This window comes from Crassostrea angulata, chromosome 4, assembly GCF_025612915.1.
Source record: "Crassostrea angulata isolate pt1a10 chromosome 4, ASM2561291v2, whole genome shotgun sequence".
NCBI classification, from domain to species: domain Eukaryota; kingdom Metazoa; phylum Mollusca; class Bivalvia; order Ostreida; family Ostreidae; genus Magallana; species Magallana angulata.
The window spans coordinates 40,725,182-40,735,718 of NC_069114.1; the positions used below are offsets into that span (position 1 = coordinate 40,725,182).

General features: G+C 32.0%; 1 pseudogene; it reads right to left on the reverse strand.

Annotated features, from left to right (window-relative positions):
• Window positions 1-2,163: 2,163 nt before the first annotated feature.
• Window positions 2,164-8,832, reverse strand: LOC128179570 (uncharacterized; annotated as a pseudogene).
• Between the last annotated feature and the right edge of the window lie 1,705 nt (window positions 8,833-10,537).

Genomic DNA, 10,537 nt, shown 5'->3' on the forward strand with positions numbered 1-10,537 from the left:
CTCAATAAGTTTCCATCATATATTTACTTATATATGGCATTATGTGTCACAGTTTTAACCGAGTTTTGAAATTAATTTTTTGATTTATTTCATGATGTACTTCAATAATACTGAATGCACTTTTAGCATTAGGACAAAGTCCAAATGCACATCTTTATCTTTATTGGTAAAATTAATAATATGTCAGAGGGACACTTCTCTCGAAACGGAGGTGAGCTAATGAATTCGAATGAATTGGAGGCGCTGCATCTGAATTGATATACTATAGTAGTTCAACTATATTCTTGATTTGCTTGTCTAGCTGAATTGATTTAATTAATACTTGCATTACCAGATATTTACTTGAGCCAAAACAGAAACAGCCGAAACATGTTATACATAAATATTGTACAGTTTGTTGTCAGTTAGGTTGACAGTTTGTCTTTTTCGTACTTAATGATAGAAACTTGCATCATAAGGAATAAATTCAATAGAAATCGATTTTTTTCTTCATATTTTCATATCAAACAGGGCTGGAACAGTTTAAGCTGCATGTAATAACAAACATTCATTTAAGGTGGTATAGGACACCTGTCGATATTAATGTGGATAAAACTACATTATAATCAAACTGCTTTCAAATTTTACAATTTTTGTCAAAAATTATGTCTTAAGTTCTTTGGAAAGGTAAAAATTATAAAAGTGCACTGCGAGATTTGAACTCCTGATTCAAATTCGCAAGTAACGCTGTAACCCATTGCGCTACGCTATCAGGAAACGCATTTTGGAAAGAAAATAATTGCAAGATAATACTTGATTTTATTGTTTATTTCGATAGAAAGTAGGTCATAAAATTGAAGTGTCCCATACCACCTCAAACGGGATGTGCCTATGCAGAATTAAATGATAGTTGATGTATCTATATAATTCACGTTCAATATTTTACAGCCTACTATAGTGAGATTCCTAGGGGACTTTGAAGTGACATACGAGGGTTCCATCACTTAGTTCCAGCATCAATCAAAGACTACTATACCCTATTTTCCAACGATTAGATCACTAGCTATATCACATGCATCCTCTTTTATGATCGGTACTAGCATGGTACAATATTCTCAAACAGAATGAATAATTTTATATTTGAAAAATTGAAAAGGGAACATTGGATCTTTATCAACTGAGCATTTGTTTCATGAATTGTGAATGATGTAGGAGAAAAGTAGAAATTCAGACCCTTACTGCATTATCAATATTTCATTTAAATGAATTTATCTATGTACTGAATTATATGATATCATTTCCAAAAATGACTGATGCCGTACTGCCGCAATTCTAGGAATTAAAAATATAAAATAATTGGTTTCAAATAAAGTATCTTACTTTTCATGACCATTTCCATTAAAATTAAAAATGAAGTTTGATATTGGTTGTATACAAATAAACTTATTACAGTCCAATTTTTGTTTTTGTTTGCTAATATATGTGTACATGTATTTGATACATATTTTCGTGACACTTACAGAAAGAAATAACATAAAATAATTCATGATTTTATCCCCCGAAAAAATAATCCATCAATTGTGGCGATTCCTTATCTCGAACCCGATCTTGATTGAGAACTCTCGTTTTCTTTCTCTTAAGATCTCTTCGGGCTCTCGGTGCAGTTATTCCGGGTATGAGACCACCCCGCTGAGCTGGAATAGCAAGCTAAAAGACCCGGAACTGAGCAAGAATAAACTTCAAATCGACATATCGAAAACATCTTCATACACTCGCGCTGAGCGACAATTAGTTGTAAATGGTCTTGCTTGTAGCTTCAACTAAGCTTTGAATACACTTCCGTTTTCTTCTATTTAAGTACTCTTTGGCCGAAAAGGTTATTGCGGACAACTCGTCATCCTCTACAAAACTTCTATACCTTGCGAAGGAGTTGTCGCAAATTCATTATTCTATGTAGAAGGATAACTACTCAATTCATACCTCCGAAAGATCTTGACACATTATGGAATTGTTGGTAATTTTAATATCAATTCTTACAAAAACTCGGGCTAAACTCATGCACAGGCTAACAAGAGATACCACACAAATTCTATCAAAAAGTCTTTTTACAGCTATTCATCTATGAAAAGCCTGCTTCGCTTTTGTATACGATTCCTTTTATTCGCAATGAAAAGCGTGCAGAGATTGAATAGAGCAGAATGATTTTCAATTTTCTCCTCAACAATGGTGGAAACGGGTTGAATGCTAGTTCTGTTGATTTCATTACGCGCCAGGACAATGGCGCTTGAATATATGTCAATTTCGCTGAATGGGACATATTTGTTGCCACAGTCTCATTATGTCACCTACAATAGAGTGGCTTTCAAACTCCATTCAGCTGCATTTGATATTGGTACTTCCCTCCCATTGTGAACATTCAATCGTTTCTTCCGAATTTTCTTTTGTCCATATTGTTATATTATGCTAAACCTGCTGGGATACCCGATTTATACAGAATCTTGACAGCTGCATACCTACAACCCATATCTTAAAAATTGCATGACTTTAAACTCCACAATGCTTCAGATGGAAAAAGAAGTTATTAAAAAAAGTAAAATGGATAAAATATGATAACTTTACTCAAGCATATTTTATTACCTCAAATGTAAACGTGTGCTCCTCAATACAACAATGATTTATTAATTTTCATCGAAAAATTAGTTTTTACAAGTTTGATCATATCAGTTTCAGCACACGTCAGCGATACAGCTGAATCCCTGAATGTAAGGAACTAACAAATTTTATCCCATTTTGTTAATTATTGATGTCCCTAATGAAAAGTGGCATAGTTCTAAAAACTTATTCTTTTTTCATTAAAAGCCCCGTGGCCTCCCTTGGTGGCAACTGCTTTAGTTTGATTGCATACTAATGACCGCGGCACAAACAGCGGGTTTCTCATAAGAATGGGCACACTTTACAGAATCTGTTCTCTGGAAACAAAATGAACAATATCAGGAATTAAATGGGTGTTGATTATTTATGCAAGAAAATAGAAAATGCAACGTGCTTACCCACGGCGACGCGCTCTGGTGATTCGCGGACCATAAGCAGTGGCATTGAAATGTTGCTTTTGACGATCACACGGGCTGCCCCTTTTCAGTTTTTTTTTTTGTCTTTTGCTATCATAAAGAGTCAAACAAATAAACAAAAAAATTGTTGCTTTCATCTGATTTCACCAAACGTGTCATGCTAATTGATGAATTAACGAGATATTAGTTATTCATCAGCATAAGAAATGAAAGCCGAAAGGTTAAGATGGAGCCTGTTATTTTAAAACAAAACTGCATATGAAAAGAGCACGTTTTTTTGGATTTATTTGTCAGCTGTTCCACGGCTTCTTTACTAATTTTCCCAAAGCAATCAGATAAAAATTTAAGGGCCATTTTCCCCGAGAGTAAACAATGCTTACAAAGATGGGACTGCGACAATCGCTCATTTGTGAAAATGAACTGTGTTGTATTTTATGACATCTGAGAAAAAGCGAAACTACATAATTCATTTCATTCCCCATTCTTGTTTCACGGTACTCACACCTATTGCTGGAATGGTATAATTGATTTCCACATGTTTAATTTGTTTTTCTTGAATTTTGGAATACAATTCATTTTGTCATTTATTTTATAAAAGCTTGATCATATGCTAATTCCTCGGAATCTTTGTAAAGCATGCAGATGATTCCTTTGTTAGGAACCAACGTTCTCAAAAGACGTGTCAAAGGAAGATAAACATGAATTTTTAAACAGAGAATCATGAAGCTAATCCCAAATGTTACAAGTAGAATAATAGGCTATTCTGAATAGCTAGACTTTAAAATTCAAAAGGAATAGTTTACTTTTTGTTCGTTTTGTGAGGAAAAAATACCCAATATTCGGCATTATTCCATAGTCTGCTGATGCAAAAGTCTGTCAAAGATATTTACTATGAAGATAATTAAAAATAAAACATTTTTAATTTTGAAACATACAAAGTTATCATCGATTATTTATGCCAAAATACCGCTTATATCTGGCAATAACGACAGGTTGCGAAAGAGGCAGAAAAAAATTATCAAGTCATCAAATTAATATCATTATCAAAAATGAATTCATCAACTTAAAGTAGATTGGAATATAAAAATACGCAAAATTTTTTCGACACCAAAATAATTTGAAAATCTCTATTCGAACTTTTCCGATTTTTAAACTCGGCATCTCTGTTTCTTCCCTCCGATCTAGGTTCCAAAATAAGAAGTAAATATTAAATGAAGATGTTAACAAGTGCAACTGACTTGGTATTTACAGAATCCCAAACATTATATATTTTGTTTTAGGTATTAGATTGACCCATTAACACATTTTTAATCAATTATATGAAAGTACTTTTATTTTAACTTTTACATCTAATAATACAGATGCCAAATATAGTTAGTACTTGGGATTTGAAATAACCCTTTGCGATGTAAGGCAAACTAATGTTTTAATCAAGTTGAACAGTTCTGAGACGAAGAGAGTGTGAAATATGAAAAATATAAGATGAGGCTTAGTTTCATTCTATTTCTAAAGAACGCCCCAAAATGAAGGTGTCTCTTTGCCCCCCAAGAGACTGTTCATGTAAAACCATGCAATCCTGGCACATAGCAGGCTATGGCGTGTAAAACATTGCTTTATTCATAAATCTTGTGATGTATATTCTAAATCTTGTGATGAATGTTCGATATCCTGTTATGCATATTCTCCAACTGATTTTTTTTACGAATATAATATTTTTCATATTTTATGATTTTTGCTTGATATGTTTTATTAAAACAATGCAATGCTTTCTTTGATTATTTATATGTGATATGAAGATTAACAGTATTGCAGACAAAACGCGGATTATGTAAATTTTTCAGCATTGATCGCAACCTTCACAACCTGCATGAATAATCAAAGAAAGCAATTTCTTGTTTATATTTACATCTTTCTTTTAACAAATTAATAAATTGATCGTAAAAAGATTTTAAAAATTAACCAAACAAATTGTTAATGTTCATCAGTACATTAGATAAAAGAAAGAGCCATACCGGAATTTGAGTCTGCCATCATCATGATTATTTCGTGCAGTCCGTGTTTTTTGTCGCTGAGGGTTTAGACCAATCGTTAAACAAACGGGGCGTGTAGATTTCCGTCTGGCTTATTGAGCTATGCTAACAAAATAACCATAAGTTTCCGTAAAAAATAGAGGGAATCATACCCTGTAGATGTAAATAAATTCATATGTTTTCCTACACTCGTATTTTCGACCACAATTTTGTAATATTGGTACAAGAGATACTAGCATTTGCAAATCTTTTATGAAATGTATATATGTATACATTTCATTCACATTCAAAGTAATCTGAATAAGAAAAAATATTTCACAACACTAAGACTCGGTAAGAACACTGTGATTTATGATTATGCCAGTCAAGGTGATATTTTTGCATTCGTCTAAGATGCATGTTTGGAAAAATTCAAAAATGTCAAATGATAGACTATTGCTTCAAGAGTGTTTGACCACTTTTGTAAATAATGTACCGTATTTCAACTGCCTGATGGGATATTTACCTTTTTAAATATTCCTACGGAAAAGCAATTTTCCTATAGGATCTTCAAAATTTCCAAAAGGAATATAACTTCCGAGAACAAAACTCCCAAACAATTTCAAGTTAAACTCCGATAGGAAATCGAAGTCTCCAATGGGGAAAATTATCTGTGGGAATTAAATTCCTGTAGGAAGTACCAATATCCTATGGATAGGAAATATAACTACAATGTACTGTAGGATTTTTTTAAAATCCGATCCTACTGGATTTTCCAAATTTTCTTTGGGGAAATTATTTCTCCTATATGAATTATTATGAATTATTATTTATCCATAGGATATGGAGATTTAAAGTTGATAATTTACCCGTCATGCAGATTAAACATTAAAAACAAAAATGGTTAATGTATATACTCTCTATGCCGTGCTCTGTTATTTCAGTATATATGGAATTTTACGAAACTTCATCCAATGCGGGTGCAAAAATGACACATTGGCGCTGGCATAATTATCAGGCACATTATTGAATCCTTGGCTTACCAAAAATTATACGATTTGAAAAGTTAAGAGAATATCGCTAATTTAGTCTTAGAGAACTTTTCAGAAAATAAGATAAATATTCCAAAAAATGTACATATAAGGAACAACCCTTCATGTTTTTCTGATTTAGCTTTTATGTTAACAAACGCTTGGATGGGGTTTTTTACGTAATAGACTGTTTTACTGTGTAACTAGAAAAACCTTTTTTTCTTTCCAATATTTTTTTTTATTTTTATTTTAAATGAAGCACATGCATGCGGAAGCAATGAAAGAAATATGTCCTTTTTTCACCCTCTCCTTTAAATACCTACTACTCAACATTGCCGGGGCGATATCAAGAAAGCCCATTGCCTGATAAGTGTTTCTTCTCTATTAATTAAGTATTTAACAATATTGTATATTAACTGATATTTGTGAATTTCTTTCAAGAGATCTATGACCATTCATTTAATCCATGTCTATAATCACTCGAGATTTTAATCAAACTAATCATTTCAAAACGATGACGTAATGATACTTAGACAACCTTTTATAACCCACCAATTTAAAGTTAATATAGACAGATATTTTTTCATTTATCTTCATATATTAATTCCCTCGTTAATCCAACCACCCATTGTTGTTTCCCAATAAAGCGTGCATTATTAATTCTGTATAACAATGATATTTACGTCATAGTATGGTTAATTAGATTATTTTTTAATGACAAAATGTTATATAAGAGGTATCGACCGATTTTACCATTTCTAATTTCAAGGTAAAAATGTTAGTCAAGTTTCTTTTACATCATATGGTTTTAATCATTTAAAAGAAGGCAATTCCTCTTAACCAAGATACCGAATAACTGTACAAATACAAGTAGGATATGAAAATCTCAGCAAAATAGTCATTGTGCTTAATTTTGTGTTTTGTATATATATGCATTTAGTTCCAAATGTGAAATAGTTACATAACCCTTAACTCTTTATTGGAGAGAATTGAATGAATCTTAAGAACATGATGAAATTTATCATACTATGAAGAAAAAGGAGAAGAAATGGGAAGTGAGAATTTGTGACAAATCATAAATAAAAGTACAGCGTTTCGTATATACAATCAGTTTTAAAATCTAAAAATATGTTGTTTAAGAAACTCGTTTATAAAATCAAGAATTATTAAAGACAACACCGATACAAATATAAAAGTGTCGTATATTATAAATTGATAACGATAAATTAATAACAAAAACCCTGACAATCAAATAAATATGACGAAGAGAAAAACAAAATCAACTTGCACCTGAACCTTTCGATCATAAGCTGTATTTACAATACTGAAATTTATACTTGATCATGAGCCGACTAAACCATGTGTATGCTTGTAAAAGATACTATGCACTCAAGTGTAAAATGATCAAAATAATAATCAAAGGATCACTTTCCTTCATTATAAAAAAAAGAAAAGAAATACGCGACAAACTTGTGGTTACCATTTCCATACGAAATAAGTATACCACAAGCTCTGGTTCAAATGGCGAAATCTCAACAAGCTGCAGGATTCTACAGCAGCTATGCTTATACTTTACCTATGTTTCTGGCGATTAAATACGTGAACATTGATAAACATGTGATGAGGACATGACTTTGACATTGAGAAGCCTCGATTTTTTATACGTTGTTTGCCTGATGGATACATCAATATCCCTCGCCATTTCTCTTAAGTTAAACTAATTTTTTTTTCTACTTTGGTTTTAGATTATTAATTGATACAGATTGTACTTAGTAAATAAATCCCACTTATGTTCTACTGTAATAACTATACAATTTTTGGCTGAGAAAAATAAAAACATCTCCGATTTTTTGTAAACTGCTCATATAGAAGTATTCTTTTGTTAACACCTATTACATCTGTCACATGTCGCTATTCAAGGAAAACCACATCTAGTTAAATATTGTTTTTCATATGAATAACACCCCATTGCGCAATTTGATAAACGTACTGTAGGGTCTTGATTTACTCTATTGAGTCGCTATTGTGGTTTCACACAACTGTTATTTTACATCATATTGGCGTTATCCCAATTCATTTCTGTGTGAGAACAACTTATTTCAGCACAAGGGTTGTGTTCGCTACATTTACCTAGAAGGTCAAACGTTTTTCGTAGCGTTGACATTTCCATTCTGGTGCAGATTTTATAGTTGGTTGCTTAACACTCTGTGGTAGGAGATATCGCGCCACCTGTGCCTCTGAGAAACGTTTGAGCCTTTTGGGCACATAAGGGTCGTTTGCTATACTATCTACACGTCTGTAATGACCTAGGACTTTGGGACTCTTTGTTTTATTTTTTTGTAATACATATATGTCAAAAAATAGGTGGATGTTTTCGGAAAAAAAAGTTGGATTTTGGTCTCATCTAAGACCTTTTATCCTCGTCTGCCAGGTATATCCTTGAAATCATAAGAAAGCATTTCTTCTTTTGGCATAGGTTTGTCGAGCGAGGGATTCGAACATGAAACAACTGTCAAGCTGATTTGCTCAAAGCTAGGGATCTATACTGAATGATGAATTGCGATTGGTAAAGGACTACAACAGATATCACCGAAATTCAAAATGTTACCTTGTGATTGAAAACATCTGCATAGCCATACCAAAAACACAATCTGCTTGTGGATGATAAAGAACAGATATATTGTCCGTGTTCTTACTGCAGAATTTTGGAATCCGCTCCCGATACATGTACAAACAACACGGCATTTAGAATTCAAAAGCATATCTCCACGTCATATCTGGTCTGATATAAACCCCATGCATTGTTATGCAAGCATATTTTCTAAAATATTCCTATTAAACCTAAAAAAAAAACAACAATACCGGTTTAAGAATAATTCATTAATAGATTATTTTGGATTCAAAACGCCCTATTTCACAGCAATACCTTATTAACAATTTAAAATAATACATAAAATAGTTCTTCTTGAACGTCATTCGTACAAAAGAGATAATATTACGATAACAACAGTAAAGGAGTAACTTGAATACATAATCCATAAAGAATCAAAGGCTGATATAGCCTACATTGTTCTATCTATTTGTTCGGATTTTATTCTCATCGATTGTGTGGGAATTATCGCTATTGTTTTTATATATATATGAATTGCAAATACCGACATCAAACAGATGGAAAACTATAACATTAACTGCTGTCAAAGGGATCAACAAAAAGGGAAAGAATAAAACTAATGAGCATTTGTATAAATAGAATCTGTCGTCATAATAGGAGAAATGAAGCAGAGGTATATATAAAACAGACGAACAAACAGTACAGTGAACCATGTAGCTACATGCATCTGTTACGGAGATAATAACAATAGAAACGTAATGGGTTCTTTTTTATTTACTTGCAGTTTCATTACTTAGAAATACATCTATATGGTTTTGCATTTCTAAATTAAGTCTCCACGCACAACAAAAAAAAGAGTTATGTTTTTTTAGGTTGCATTTTAGTCAGAAAAAGTATTCTCAAATTGGATTGCTTTCTATGATCAGTTTCTTGCACATAAGAATTATTGTTATACAAGATCATTAAATGTATGTATATACATGTATATAAAATCAGTACTCTTTAATGCAAATTTTGTAAACATCTTTCGTAACTTGTATGTGTATTAAGAGAAATACGGATACATAGGACGTTTTAAAAGACCTAATGTGAAGAAACTAACAGAACTTAATTCTCGTTGGTTGATCCTGACAGAAAATAGTTTGTCATATTAGACAAACTGGCTAGAACGTTATCGATAACAGAGTTAAGAATAAAGTTGAAAAATTGATGAAATTCCCTGAATGCTGTTTGTGATTTTTCATGCATATATTTAGTTGTTTTCTATATAATTATGACATAATTACATCGATATTTTAAAGTAGCGGCAGTGCTAGCTTCAAAATGTATCTAAAATTCCTATTGATATTACAAAAACATTTACAAACCGAAGGCTCGTGCCAATACCGACGGTTAAACAGCGAAGCAATTATATTTCTTATGTATTTTCTTTAAAAGACTATGATTAATTATCAATTATAGTTTGTTCACCATTACGAAAATATTTTTTGCTTTTGTCTTTTATTCTCTTATATTAGTTGGTGGAGTTTTTAACCGAATCATTGAATGGTAGATTGAAATTCTATCTTTGATCTATTTGATATAGCATTTTTCTGCAATTAATATCAGTTACTAGTACCCAGTCATTGCATTGTTATATCCAAAGAACACACTACCTCCATCGAGTCCACGCCATCTTCGATATCTGAAAATAAAGATGTTTAAACCTATGTCTCCCGACGAAACATTTACAGATAAAAGCAGCAATTAAAAGGGAAGACACTTTACAAGAAATAAAATTTGTGTAAGTGACGAAAATACTGATCAGCATATGGAAACAAAATAAAGGATGGGCTTGGA